This window comes from Lagenorhynchus albirostris, chromosome 1 (genome assembly GCF_949774975.1).
Source record: "Lagenorhynchus albirostris chromosome 1, mLagAlb1.1, whole genome shotgun sequence".
NCBI lineage: Eukaryota > Metazoa > Chordata > Mammalia > Artiodactyla > Delphinidae > Lagenorhynchus > Lagenorhynchus albirostris.
The window spans coordinates 42049753-42065627 of NC_083095.1; the positions used below are offsets into that span (position 1 = coordinate 42049753).

Consider the following 15875-nt stretch of genomic DNA (forward strand, 5'->3'; position numbering starts at 1 on the left):
ATGAACAACTCCTTCTTAGAGTCACAAGATTTTATACCGAAAATCAACTTTAGGAAAACTGCTGTGCCCCTCTTCCCACATCACCAACGACTGAGGTCCCCAGAGGCAGAGGGTTCACCCCAGAATGGGGAACCCAGTAATGACAGAGCGAGAGCAGGACCCAGGCTTCCTAGATCCCAACCCTCTCAAGGATCTGCAACCTCTAGACGGGTCTTTAGATTTCATGAGAACCACAAGGGATAGCCATGACTTCCAGAATTCAATTTCAGTTATTACTTGTCCCTAAAAACTTCCAGTGAATTGCACCTCGGGCAAATTGAGGACCTTTACTGGTGGCCAGAGAGCTCTCTTCACACATAACAGAGGAGAACTCCCTCCTGGAGAAAGCTGCCTATAGCACTATAATATACGTTATTAGGAAAATGTATGTTTTCATTTTTTTGAAATGAGAGATCAGCCTGAAAGGAGAGAGATCTTTTTATTGTAATTTTCAGAGTTTGCCTCAGTACAAAGGCTCTTAACAGCTTTTTCTGGGGAGGGAGGTGGAGAGACCAGGTATGGGGACGCGACAGGGAAGGGGGTCCAAAAATTGTGTCCAAGCTATTTACAAGAGAATGGAGAGAGCCCGGGGCTGTGAAACCGGTGACTAGGAGAGAACAGCTGGGCCCAGGGAGAGCATCTAACCACACCTACTGGCCACGCCCTCCCAGCTGCCCGCAGAGCCACACTGAATTGAAACAGCAGTGGGAGCAGTTAAGATTCCGACGGCAGGAGTCGCCATGGCAACGGGATTCATCTTGCAGGCAAACCCCACTACAATTCACTAGGTCCTTCTCGAGCCTCAAGAAACTACCAACTCAAGAGGAGCAAAACGGTCACGGGTGGCATTTACTCTTGATGCTCTCCTGCGGGTGAAGATGGGAGGCGGGGTGGGGAACGGGGGTTGAAGTATATTCTATTCCTGGGTCCCCTAAAATATTTTATGGACGCAAGAGACAGAACACTCCAATCGCAGGCTGCGATTAACTTGAGAACAGAGCCTTTAGCATGGGTTTGATGAACAAGTAAGAGAACGGATAAGAGTACTAGGGAAAGGAAATCCAGAGGACTTTATAGAGTTCTCGGGCGCCGCGCACGTCTCCAAGCGGATCACAAGCAGTTGGATTTTCACCACCAGCTGGGAAAAGCGATTACCCAGCTCTCCTGCCCCGCTGCGAGTCGTATCGCTAGATTATTCGACACTCCCTACCGCTTTACCACGTCCCAGCCCAGCGCTCCGAGCAGATGCTTTGTCCCAGCTCAGGTGTTCTTTGTCGAGGGAACCATCAGTGCAAGGGGCACCAAGATGCGCCCTACCCAGAGGGACGGGAGGCGGGAGCGCTCTTTGGCGCCTCGAACCCGGTCCGCAGGCTGCGAGGCCGCCCCTCGCTGCTGTCCGCCAACACCCCTCACTCCTTCCGCAAGGCGGCTTTCCCTCCTCTTTCTGGTTTGAGACCTTTAGCTTCCAACTTTGCCTAAATTACAGTCACCCCATCCCTTTCGAATGAGTCTTGAGGTGAGGGTGCCCGGGATGGTGGGGGTTCTGCTGGGACGCGAACGAGTAAACGAGTCCCTCCTCTTCGGTCTACACCTCCGAGTCTACCAAGCCTGCCTCGGGATTGTCCCTCCCGGAGCCTCCCGGACCAGCAGCTCCCGACAGCAGCAGTGCCCTCAGCACTCAGCCAAGGCCACGACCCCCAGCGCCCCAGCCCCGGGGTGTCAGCAGCAAGGCGGCGAGTGGTACCCTGCCGGCTCTCTTGGCATCCGAGCACCTCAGAAAGAAAGAAGGGAGGCACCCCCGTCCTCGGGGGCGCCTTCCCCCGGTCTCGCCTTGCTTTGCACCGCGCTTGCAGCCATTTTCCCAAACCCTGCTTGGCAGCCGGGAACTGTCTAGGTTCTGTTCCCACCCAGACTCAACCTGAAGGACGGGTTTAATATTTACCTACTGGCCCCGGAGCTCCGGGGAGGCAGCGGGAGGGCGCGCCGCTAACCCAGCACCGGGCCCGAAGAAGCACGCCCACCCCCGCGCCACCTCCTGGTGCCACTTAATGAAGGAGTGCGGCGGGCGACGCGGAACGTCCCCCTTACCTGAGCAGCCCCCGCATGCTGAAAAGGCGGCTCTGCGCTCCGGGTACAATGGGATCCGGTTAAACAGTTTCCTTCACTGCCGCTCGTAGGTTACCAACTCGCAGGTGACATCACCCTCTCCTCGCCTGATAGGATACAATGCGGCGCTCACTGCGCATGTACTCCCGGGCAGGGCCCGCACACTCCTGGGAGCTGTAGTTCACATTCCACAAGCAGAGCCTGGGTAGCTACGCTACTGAGGGTGTTGAAACTACACTTCCCGACGCATTCCTGGGCCTCTTCGTCCCCGCCCCAGCCCCGCCCCCACCGCGACCCGCCCCCTCCCCGCCCTCCAGCCTTGCAGTGTTAGTGTTGGTCTTTCAAAAACCGAGCTGCGGACTCAGCGGGCGGGCGTGGGGGCAAGCACCCTTCGGTCATGCCCTTTGACTTGACCTCCACTCGGTCCCATGCGGGCTCTGAGGGACCAGAGGGGTCCGGGGCTAGTGTGCACCAGCCAGGCAGCTCTGACCAACCGGGCTCTGCTGGCCCCAGCTGGAAAGAGAAGATGAAGCCTTTCATTGCCTTCCCTACGCGTAGCAACTAATTAATAGGATGCATTGGTTTTATGGGTTAAATACGGTCCTGGAATTCCCCCACGTCCCGGAGGATGAGGGACGCCGACTCCGAAGGAGAGGAATCCCCCTTTGCCCCACTTGGTCCAAATTACCCTTCTGTCTTCTCTTTCCTTCTCCCATTTAATGGAGTCAGGGTGACCAGCCAGAACTCGGAGAATAGCTTAGTCGGCTGAGCTGACCGAATAACGGAGGGTGTCACTAATAAAAATGCAGTGTAACAGACTAGATAGTTGCCTCAACCCTCCGTCCGGGAGCCAGCTGCTGCTGCAGAGATAATACTATCGCGCAGCCATGCTTTTGTTCTTCCCTGCAGCAGACTTCCCGCTCTCATGGCTCTCAACTCCCAGGAAGACAACATCCTTGCCTAAAGTTTTAATAAATGACGTATATGCATACATGTACTTTTAAATCCACAACACCCTCCTCTCAATTTACATACCTCACTCTCACTCAAGTTTTTTAAATGACCTAAACCAAAAAACACTGTGCTGTTCAAGAAGAGCTGTGATAGTAATACACCTAAATGTTTAAAGGTAAGCAAGAGGTGTGTAGCAGAATTCTGAACCTTCAGGAAAATTTTATTTTTAATATGTAAAAATTTTGCGTGGCACTTTTCATTAGTCAATGAGTACCAAATATTATGAAAAATTAACATTGAGAGCAAATCTCTAGGTGTCTTTTTAAACGAAAAAAGAAAAATCAATACATCTAGTTATTCCAGTTGTAAAGGTAGAGTAAATTATAATGGCATTCGAGGTTTTAATCACATATAAGGATCAGTTCACACCCCCATTTCCACTAGCAAAATCTTAGAAGACTACATCTTGTGAAAGGAAAGTTCACAATTAAAATTTCAAACAACTCTCCACCTAATTGCTGGTGACAGTCTTCTTATCACTCTATTTTCTCACGTGTTTGTGCAACAGTAACTTGGGTTCAAGAGAAAAATATTCATGGAACTAGAGGATCTCAGGGGAGAGGGAAATGCTTTGTTTTGCTGAGAGAGGGATTGTAGTACTGAATTCTGCTTTTCTTTTGTCAAACCAATTCCGTATAGCCCAAACATATTTTTCTCTACTGAAGGAAGATAACTTTGAATGTTGCTCTCCTGTTCTGAGCCATTCTGTCCATTCCAAATATTGCCTGCCTTAAATGGAACCTAGACAATACAAATGTTCCATTGGCCAACAGATCAAGAGTACAATCAGTGATATTCTAGCTAATGGGTAGTCTTAATGTATTGCAGTTCACTGTGAGAAAATATTCAGAAAGAAACTTGACCTGGGATGATTCTAAAAGCTCTCCCAGTTTTGTAACTGTGTAAAGCTTTTAGATGGAAATATAATCAGTGAGCTCGAAATTTATTGAGTCAAATTGGATATGGAGATTCTTTATAAGGCAGGACTTAGCCTTACAGATAAAATTATATGACAATATTGAGGTACACTCTGAGGAGTAACCCTATAGGATAAATCACCCTACAGCAAGTTCTCTTGGGTTTTCGGTAATGAAGGAGAGGATGAAACCTGCCTGAAGAAGAAATTCCATTCTCTATAGCAATTAATATTATAGGGATGTGCCATGTTACACAGCTCATTTTTATATGTAAAGGACATCATACACACTAGATTATAAACACAGAAATGTGTGGATGTATGCATGTGAGCTGCCCTTCCTATTAAATAGATACAAATTTAGATAATAAATATTGAAAGCAAGGCATTGTGTTTGGAAGCATTTTGTTATGCGTGATGGATCTGAACTGATCCCTGCACACTATTTCATTGGTAACCAAGGGAAACAAAGATGGCTCTTCAAGCATCAGAAATGCAGTCCATGGACCTGGGACCAGAGGAAACTTAACAACTTCTATGGAGAAACTCTCTCTCTCTCTCTCTCTCTCTCTCTCTCTCTCTCACACACACACACACACACACACATTCACGTACACTTATTGTGTGTGTTTGTATTTCTTTCTAGGTGACTAAGTAGTCTCATGCGCCACAAAAACACCCATTCTGTCTAGCTTAATTTATGTTCTCAGTCAAAGGATTTTGTTACTTTTTTTCTTTTCTTTTTAAAGGACTGCTGCTGTTCTAGAATGATCTGAAGAAAGGGCTTGTCTTTTCCCATAATCATTGCCTATTAATTAGGAACCCATGGAACCACTGAAGATAGATTTAACTGATCATCTACAGGTGAAGGAGGGGGAAAGGCACTATGGGATATTTTGCCGTTCTTTCAAAATAATCTCTCTCAGTTCTGGTTACAAGGTTTTACTCTAGATGTTGGGTTTTAGATATGGAAGGAAGTGAGATATCAACAGAGAAAGAATTTTAAGTTTGTAGCCCTGCATGTGTTTTCACACTATTGCTTGGTGTTTCACAACAATTAAGGTTGTGTGCTGAGCCCAGGTTTGGGATCATGACATTTTCCCACTTCCAAGCAATGTGACTTTGCTTATTTCATGTTGCTTATTTTCTCTGAGCTTCAGTTTCCTTATTTTTCAAATGGAGCTAACAATAAACCTACTTCATAAGGTTTCTTAGGATTAAATTAGGTGAGACATACAAAAACCCTTTTCAAATTGAAAAGAACTGTACAAGTGCTAGTTCTTGTTATTATTTGCAATTTCCCCCTGAAGATTATCTCAGAAATGTCAGCCCTAATTATGGAACAAGTTAATAAAAACCTAGTTAAATAAAAAATCTTATTCTTAAGAAATTATTAGAAATTATCCAGTGCACATATTATCTCAATAATTTGTAAGTTGGCAAAACGTCCTTCGAGGAAAAGAAATGAGAAATCCAAATTAAACAGTGCTGGTCCTCGGCTTGTTTTCTTATCCATGGCTTGCTCTTCCACAGCCCCAAGCTGTCCTCAGTATCCCAGGTCATCTTCCCCAAGCTTCACAGCCTGGCAAGGCACTGCCGGGAGATTAGAGGTAGGAGGAAGGGAGAAGCCAGGGTGTTGCTTTACCTCCACAGAATTGCACTGGGAGATGTTTCCGGCAGCAGCAGCATTTTCCCCGTTGAACTGGTTCTTCGTGGTTCCAGCTTCTTCCAGGTCACCCTGGCCTCTGTCAATGCCATCTTCTCCGACTGTCCCTCCAGCCTACAGGTGGAGGTAGCTTCCTGCTGTTGCTAATCTTTTGTTGCATGTTTGTTTTCTCAGACCTTCCATCACCTGTGTGACCAATTCCCTGTCCTATATTATATCTGTTTTAAATACTTAGAATGGTTTTTGTTTTTGTGGTGGAACACTTAACTAATATACTCATGTCTTAGTTCAAGTTCTTTTAGGGGCAAGCAGCAGAAACTTTCTAGGGGCAAGCAGCAGAAACTTTCTATGGCCAGTTTATGCAAAATAATGAAAGTATTAAGATTTATTCAAAGGACTGAACAACCAAGGCTCCACCTAAGAGCAGGAACCAGACCAGCCCTGGGAACCCAAACAGTGGTAGGTTTTGGACCTTCTCTCCAGAGCATTGCTCTAATAGCCTTCAGTTTCTGTGTCTCTTTGTTCCAAATTTCAAATTCCTGAGAGAAACTGATTACTCCATCTCAGAGTGACTATCTGTAACATTTATCTACAGCAGTGCTTCTTTTTTAAATTAATTTATCTATATTTTATTTTTGGCTGTGTTGGGTCTTTGTTGTGGTGTGCAGGCTTCTCATTGCGGTGGCTTCTCTTGTTGCGGAGCAGGGGCTCTAGGTGCACAGGCTTCAGTAGTTGTGGCACGTGGGCTCAGTAGTTGTGGCGCACAGGCTTAGTTGCTCCGCAGCATGTGGGATCTTCCTGGACCAGGGCTCAAACCCGTGTCCCCTGCATTGGCAGGTGGATTCTTAACCACTGCGCTGCCAGGGAAGCCCTACAGGAGTGATTCTTAAAGTATGGGCCTGAGATCAGCAGCATTAATGTCACCTGAGCACTTATTAGAAATGCAAATGCTGGGGCCCCACCCACAGACCTACTGGAAAAGAAACTTTAGGGCTGGGTCCCACAATCTTGTTTTGACAAGTCCTCAAGCTTATTCTGACACTCATGAAAGTTTTTGAACCACTTGTCTATAGCAGAGATTACAATATCATGTGGCTCAGATATGATCACTCAGGACCTATCCCTGTGTGTCTGGGAGTCTTCCCAGAGAGGAAGAAGTGCTGTGAACTTGGCAGCCACCCCTAAGAGGTGTCAGGTAAAGCTGGTAAATCTGTCAGGATCTTAATGGTAAAATTTGGTTCTTCCTGAGGGAGCAGACTTTGTAGCATTCTGAACCAACTAAATCAATTTAGTCACTGCAAAGGCATCTGGAAAAGATTCATTTCACTGTATTTAACTGAGAACACAGAAAAGCTGAAAAACCAGCATTGGGGCAGGACAAGGGAGATGGAATCTTATAGAAATCTAAGAACAGTAACAACCGTCAGGCCACAGTAACAGGGGTTGTGAAAATAGCTCCACCCACTCAAACTCTCTCCAGACCAGTCTCATCTGAACAGCTTCTGGGAATTTAGAAACAGAAATTCTTCTCTGACTATCTTAGCTACAATCCCTGTATCAGCTTATTTATAACTGGCTTACCCTTAGCCTGTCTATGAGAGCTGAGCTTTTTTTTTCTTTTAATAAATTTATTTATTTATTTATTTATTTTTGGCTGCATTGGGTCTTTGTTGCCGCGTGCGGGCTTCTCTTGTTGCAGAGCATGGGCTCTAGGCATGCGGGCTTCAGTAGTTGTGGCACGCAGGCTCAGTAGTTGTGGCTCACGGGCTCTAGAGCACAGGCTCAGTAGTTGTGGTTCACGGGCTTAGTTGCTCTGCAGCATGTGGGATCTTCCCGGACCAGGGCTCGAACCCATGTCCCCTGCACTGGCAGGCAGATTCTTAACCACTGCGCCACCAGGGAAGTCCCGAGACCCGCACTTTTCAATCCTGTACCAATGGCCCCATCTGGCTATTTAAGTTTAAATTAATTAAAATTAAATAAAATGTAAACGCACAGTTCCTCAGTTACAATAGCCACATTTCAAGCAATGAAGCCACACAAGGCTAGTGGATATCGTATTGGACATCTCAGAAATAGAGTATTCTCATCATTTCAGAAAGTTTTATTGGACACCACTGCCCTAGACTTTTACCTCATGAACTTTCATCCCACCATGCTGAAACCTACCCTTTCCCCCCCATCTTTTCCAGGTCAAATTCCAGGGAGAAAGAAAGAATAAAAGAGAGAAAGAGAGAGAGGGAAAAAAAATCTGATTGTTCCAGTTCACCATTTCAAGGCAATTCATACTATAAATCACCAGCCACCATGAAAAAAACATATAGCCAAATCGAAAAATGGCCAAAAATCTTGAATAGGCACCACACACAACCATGCCACCCCCAACATCCAAATGGTCAATGAACATACGAAAAGATACTCAAATGAATTAGCCCTCAGGGAAATATAAATAAAGGCCACAGTGGGATGCTACTACACACTCATCAGATTGGTTAAAATTAAAAGGACTAACTATATTAAGGATGGGCAAAGATGAGAAGCAACTTAAATCCTACACTGCCAGTGAAAGTATAAGTTTGTGTAACTGCTTTGGAAAACTCTTTGTTAGTATCCACTAAGAGTGAACATTCACATACTTTATATAGCCCAGCAATCCACTCCTAGAAATATATCCAACAGAATCGTGTATATACATACATTCACCGAAAGAAAAATATTTGAATGTTCACAGCTATGCTATTCAGCCCATGGCTGCCATGCAATATTTGGGATATACTTATATTAAAAATATTCTTTGTTGTTTGTCTGAAATTCAAATTTAACTGAGAGTTCTGTATTTTTATTTGCTAAATCTGGCAACCCTATTATACTCTCAAACTAGAAACAACACAATTGTTCATCAAAAGTAGAATGCATAAATCGATTGTGGAATAGACACATAATTAATACTATATAACCAGAGTCAGCAAACTTTCTCTGTAAAGGGCTACATAGTAAATACTTTAGGCTTTGTGGGCCATATGATCTCTGTTATAACTACTCAACTCTGCCACTGTAGCATGAAAGCAGCCCTAGATGTAAATGAATGAGCAGGGCTATGTTTCAATAAAACTCTCTTTACAAAAACAGTCAGCTGGCCTGTAGGAAATAGTTTTACAGGCTATCCAGCAATGATAATGTATGAGTCGTGTCTACATGTAAGAATATGAATGAACCTCACAAAATAACATTGAGTGAAAAAGTGTTTATGGTGTGATTACATAAAATTCATTAAACAGGTGCAACTAATGGTGGTGTTAGAGACAAAACAGTAGTACCTTCAGGGGATAGTAATAGGAAAGAGCATGAAGAAAGTCTCTGGGGTGCTGGTATTGTTCAAATTTTTTATCTGAGTTATACAGGTATTTCACTTTGTGAAAATTCATCATGCTGTACACAATGATTTGTGTGATTTTATGTATGTGCATTATATGAAAATAAAATATTTATATAAATTAAAAACGAAGTCAAATTATCTCAACATCATGCCCATAAGAAATTATTTTACTAATTCTGGTACCCAAGTTTTTTGCTTTTCCTAATTATAACAGGAATTCATGTTCTTTGTAGAGAATTTAGAAAATCTTGCTACTTAACGTGATAAAATCTTGCATAAGTCTACAAACAAGTGAGAAAGATTAACATTTCTTTCTCCTGCCCTCCTTCTCTTTCAAACTCAGGATCATTTTATGGATTATTTTATTTAAAAATATACCTTGGGAATTTTCTATGTCATTGATTTATTTTTACATTTTTTTACATTTAATGGCTGCATGATGTTTTATCATGTGAAGGTAATCATTTTTTAATCAATCATCTATTATAGAATAAGTCATTTCCAATTTTTTGATATTATCAATAACTGATGTACATCCTAGTTCAGTTGTGCCCATTCATGATTGTATCTTTAGGAGTACAAATATAGCATAGGAGAACATAAAGGCTTTTAATGCTTTTGATAGATTGCCAAATTGACCAGATACTTGTTTTTATTATTTGTTGATATTATGGTTGATGTTTCCTGTGAGCCCACGTAGGTCTGGTAACCTCTCTGAGAGAACTGAATCATGTCCTGAAAGCAACTTAGACTGTTTGAGACAAAGTCTAATCATGCTAATGGGCTGGTTGAGGGAACTACCATAAGAATGAATGTCCAAGGGAAAGGGAAGTACTCCTGCTGTCCCTAGTTATCTGGCCTCTAGGATATGCTAGGTGTATTCATTTGTAAGGGATACCTAATAGGGTACCACAGACTGGGTGGCTTTAACAACAAAAATTTATTATCTCACAGCTCTGAAGGCTGGAAGTTAAAAATCAAGGTGTGGGCAGGTTTGGTTCCTTCAGAGAGTTGTGAGGGAAGGATCCATTCCAGGCCTCTCTCCTTGGCTTGTAGATGGCTATCTTCTCCCCATGTTTCATTTCATCCTCCCTCTATGTGTGTCTGTCCCTGTGTCCAAATTTCCCCTTTTTATAAAGACACCAGTAATACTGGATTATGAGGTCACTCTAATGACATCTCTTTAGCTTGATTACCTCTGTAAAGACCCTATTTCCAAATAAGGCTACATTCTAAGGTACTGGGGGTTAGGATCTCAACGCAAGAATTTTTTGTTGTTGGGGAGGGGAGAACACAATTCAACCCTTAACACTAGGTAAAACCAAATAAGAGAAAACTCTTTCTTGCTCTCAGCACCAGTGTTATACACCAGCATGCTATATTCACATACATTTTAAAGCAGTTGAACATCTGATTAGAAGATATAGACAGGATCAAAAATCCGAAGACAGCAAACTGAAACTTCTCAAGAATAACAGAAACAGAAATACAGAGTGCTTCCTGCATTATATGCGGAAGGCTTGATTCTGACTCTAGTTTTGAAGGCTGACGTCTTGCCTCCAGGTACACAGTCCTGTCACTCTTTTTTTTTTTTTCAGTACGTGGGCCTCTCACTGTTGTGGCCTCTCCCGTAGCGGAGCACAGGCTCCGGACGCGCAGGCTCAGCGGCCATGGCTCACAGGCCCAGCCGCTCCGCCGCATGTGGGACCTTCCCAGACCGGGGCACGAACCCGTGTCCCCTGCATCGGCAGGCGGACTCTCAACCACTGCGCCACCAGGGAAGCCCAGTCCTGTCACTCTTGATCAAGAATTCTCAGATGAAGACTCCACAGACTTTCCACTGGTAAAAATTCTCTGGCCATACATACATTTTAGACAAACCATCCCAAGTTAGCTTTCAAAATATCCCCTACTGAGTGTGTCATACAATTTTCATTTTCTTTTTCTCTTTAAACATCAAATCTCTGCATGGGCTCTTAAACACTCAAATGGGCAGTTCATGTGTGGCAAAACCTTGTCTATAAGTAAAGGATGGCCTGGGTGTTCCTCGGAGAGAAAGAATTCTGTTTACTTTTTTCGGTTTTGTAACTTTCCTCGTTGGGAATTATCCTGGCAGATATATTCTCCTTTGTAGCTGAAATATTACAGCTTGTAGGATTTATGTAAGAGCCTTGTATCACAGCAGGTTGTGCTAGCACTTAGGCACTGGATTTGGAGATTAGGGATGACTTTAGTCCTGTATTACATGAGAACCTTGTGATGTGGAATTTCTCATGGAAAGCCACACTTCAGTACAGTATGTCATGGTACATTATCTTTGTGAGAATATTTTCTCTTCACCAAACTGTGATTGTAACCTTTTCTCTTGGGTTGTCTATGCCCTCTCCCTGTGTCTCAAGCTCCTAAGATAATATTTTGGGTTGTCAGAAGACTAGCCACCCAGTTAAAGGGGAAAAGGAGATATTGGAATGCTTTATTCTGGCTTTGCTTTCCTGAAAGCGACAGGTTTTCTTCTCTGGGGTTTATGTTATTGTTTTAGAAAATTATATTCATTTAAATCTAAACATAGTTAAAGAAAGTAAAATATGACCCTGTTACTTTTCAGTCATGTAACAGTAATTCTGAATAACAGTATAATCTTCCTCATATGCATGTTAAGTTAACTATATTGGAAATTCACCTCTGATTACAAACCCACTAGATTTTGCAAGTTGAGTAGCTTTGAGTAAGGTCAATGCTAGGATGGGAACTTCTAAAGAAAACCCAGATGTCTCAGAGATGAATACAGGATTTAAAGTAAGTTTCATTGTATCCCTAATACTAGATGCAGATCTCCACAATCATCATTTCAGGAAGCCTTTTCACTATGCATATCCCTTCTTAAAATGTGCAGGTGAAGCGTCCCCTGCTCAAGGCGGCTCTACATTGGAGCCCATGACATTGCCTCACAAAAACCCATTGTGAAATTTCAGGAATTTTGTTAGCCAGTTGTTAAACACAGTTAATATTAAAAATTAAAGTATATAAATTACAAATAAATTATATTAAAAACAAAGGTGAGAAATACTCAGAACTCATCACTTAGTAATTGCTACATTTTACTATTATCCGATCTTGAGGTTCCACCTGAATCTGAATGGCAGAAATACTACATCATGGTTTACTGCTGCACTTCTCTTCCCAAATCCACATTCAGTGACATCACATTTGTAGCTTGAAATCAGTCATGGTGGAGTAGTTACATCATGGAAACCTGCAAATGCTACAAAGTAGGGCTTCCCCCACCGATCCAGTTGTTGAAGGGTTACTGGCATCTTCCTCCCCCTGCATTTGTTGCAGAAGAGAAGAACCCTTCTCTAACTGCTATGCAATGTTCTGTATTTTCCTCTCCTGACTTCGTTCTGCTGTTGGGTCCTAGAAGTGGAGTACATGTGTCATCACACTCAACTTGGGCAGAAGTGTGGCATCAGATCCTGTGCTGAGAAGAGCCCAGTTCCTGACTGGGTTCAGGGAGCTGTGCATTTTTGCTCCAACAGGAAAGAGGAACTTGGTGATAGGTTTAGTAGGGGGTGTAGTTGTCTTGAACCCAGAAGAGAAGGAAGTCAGCCTGGGGCTATTGTAGGTATCAGAGAGAATGCAGAGAGAATTCTAGAATAACGGCACCAGCACTGAGGCTGCATGACTACACAGCAGCTTAGAACAGAGTCCCACATGCTGTCTTTAAAAACATTTTCACGAGTCTACGAAATAGTGATAAAAATAATCTTAAAAAGACAATGTGTAGAGTTTTTATGAAATGAAATGTTTTTCATACAAGGACTGTTCCTTATTCAGGGATCATAGGTTAACATCTCAAGAGTAATAAAGACAATTTTATTAGAAGCATGAAACTATTATCCAAAATATATACATAGGTAGTTTATATCTTATGAATTATTTTGTCCCCAAAGTCCATTTTGTACCCATTTTCCCTGCTTGCACTAGAGAATACTTGTTTTTTCTTAAGAAAATTTAATGTTATAAATGGTGATCAGGTTTCCAGCCTAGACCAAAAAAAGTAAATACATCCCAGTATTCTGGGAGTTGTCATACCATTCATCTTGTTAGCCTGAAGTCTGAATGGTAGGGAAAGAGGTAGTCTTCGCAGCAATAAGAGGTAGTCTTCTCTTCGCACAAGAAGGGCAGAAGAGAAGAAAAAAGCATAGCTTTTCCTTCTCCTGAGCCAATGGATGGTGAAATAGGAAAATCTGAACCAGTAAAGTTTGTTCTCATCCACCCGCTCACCTCACTTAATGCCTTACTCTCCTAGTATCTGATAATCCTTCTCACCAGGCTCCCATTCCCTCACGATACTCTGTATTCTCCACCGCAGCACCTTCAAAGGTCTGTCTGAATTGCTAAAGTGCTCCAAGTTCCAAAACTTACTTGCTCTCTCCTACCCTCAGTCATAGCCCATCCATCCATTTTTCTAGCACAGCTGGTCTCAAGTGTCATTGGACAAGTTTACACATATGTGTGAATGTCTGATAGTCCCTAATTTTCCAGAGCCATTTGAATTTTTAGGAACAGATTTTGCAAACATAAATTATTTCTAATTGGCAGTATATTGTGAAATATAAAAAACAAACAAAAATTACAAAAAAGCGAGAGTAGGAGTCAGGGAAGAGTGTTGGAACAGGAAGGAACAGGGCACAGAGCACCCTACAAACTAGTTGCTTAATCCTTTAAAGTGTATGATTTTCACAAACTCTTCCCTTTGACCTACAGATTTTCCTGAACTGGCCAAACTTGGATTTGAACTAATCCTGGTTTTGGTAATTACCCACTGGTACAAGCAGAATAACAAATGTTTCAAGATTAAACATTACAATTCTCTACATTTTTTCACCTTCATACTTGAAAAACTCACACATTTCTCACAAGGGTTTTTTTTTTAATGGGAACTGTGACGTTTCCAGCCATAGAAGGGGGACGGTGTGAGTGTGTGTGTGTGCGCACACACGCACTCACATGAGTGCTGGAGTAGGCTGCAGATGTATGGATGCATACACAAGCTATTTATCATTTTGCAAGAAGAGCTCAATATATAATTAAACACGCAACAGACAGACTCTAGCCTTGCCCAATTTAGGAGACGTCTTAATCAGCTCTAAAATCCAAACTCACATCTATAATTCCTTCTGTCCAGCTATTCCCTTCTCAGACCAAGGTCCTCCTGCTGTGGTTACTGTGCATATTCTATTTACAATTATAATCTCATTGCTGCTTTTTTCCTAGTTAAAAGTATACTTACTCCCCTATGCGTTGCAAAAAACAGGTGTCCTCTGGTGCTTAAATTGCCTTTTGATCTATTGTTCAGAGTTAACCAGAACTCTCCATTCTCATCTCTCACTCAGCCATTACTCATTAACAATAAATGCTTATCAATTAGCTATAGTTATTCATCTATAAACCTAAACACTAATGAACAACTGCAAATGTTGATAAACAATTACCAGGTGTAAACGATAGAAGGGCGCTTGCACAGATGGTGATCATTGTGGGTCAAATCTTTGTCTTGCATTTATAGTGGGTGGGGAGCCATGCAAAACACAAAGCAACATGGCCTCTGGCCTTGAGGAACTGAGAAATAAAAAAAATAAGAGTGAGTGCATCTCTCATTTCACCACAGGGAACTTCACCAGAGAAAGGGGGAAAACCTCAGCAATTTGAGCCAGTCAGAAGTGTTTTTGAAATGGAAATTGTGCTTCTCTTTGGACTGAGTAGAAAGGCAAGAGAGTAACTACATGTCACTTACATTTTCAGCTAGGACGCACCTGCTTACTTTTTTGTCCTAGAGCACGACTGTCTGATAGAAATATTACATGAGCCACATATGTACTTCAAGATATTCTAGTACCCACATTAAAAAAGTACAAAGAGGGGCTTCCCTGGTGGCGCGGTGGTTGAGAGTCCGCCTGCCGATGCGGGGGACACGGGTTCGTGCCCTGGTGCGGGAAGATCCCACATGCCGCGGAGCGGCTGGGCCCGTGAGCCGTGGCCGCTGAGCCTGCGCGTCCGGAGCCTGTGCTCCGCAACGGGAGAGGCCACAATAGTGGGAGGCCCGCGTACCCAAAAAAAAAAAAAAAAAAAGTACAAAGAAATATTGAATTTTAATAATATATATTTAACCAAATACATTCAAAATATCTTTTCAACATGTAATCAAATAAAAATTATTAATTGGATAGTTTACATCCTTGTTTTCCACACTAAGTCTTCAAAATCAGTGTGTATTTTACACGGACAGCACACCCCAATTCAGACTAGCCACAGTTCAAGGGCTCAATAGCCACACGTGACCAGTGGCTACCTACCGGCCAGCACAGGGCTAGAACGTTCCACGCCAGAGAGTGCTCCATGTGAACTAAAGCTCATATTTAGTGAGGAAGGGACACTTCCCTTTCTCATTCTGGCTGCATTTCCTACAGTCAGAAATTGGTTGGAGGGAGGAAAGGAATAGGGCAGATCATTTTTAAAGTTTTCCAAGGAGCAGTTTAGCAATGCTTGTTATCATCCCGAGGTACTTTGGGACAGAAAAGCGTCCTTGGGCAAAAGCAGACTTTCCTTGTGATGAATCAGAAGAATTCCCTGCATTCTCGGGAGTCTGATTTATGTCCCTGCACGCTCACCACCCATAGGCCTGGCGCTGGCTTTTTGCGCAGTCTCCTCTGTGGTTTGGGTTGAGAGGAATTCCCTGATCCATAGTATCTTTCCTA

General features: G+C 43.0%; 1 protein-coding gene across 2 annotated transcripts in view; it reads right to left on the reverse strand.

Annotated features, from left to right (window-relative positions):
- The window catches only part of DAAM1 (dishevelled associated activator of morphogenesis 1), a 179253-nt gene extending 177043 nt beyond the window's left edge, over positions 1–2210 (reverse strand). For both annotated transcript variants that reach the window (XM_060142004.1, XM_060141991.1), the window contains exon 1: positions 2128–2210. The gene's annotated coding sequence lies outside the window, so the exon portion shown is untranslated. The remainder of the gene's footprint in view (positions 1–2127) is intronic.
- Positions 2211–15875: the final 13665 nt, after the last annotated feature.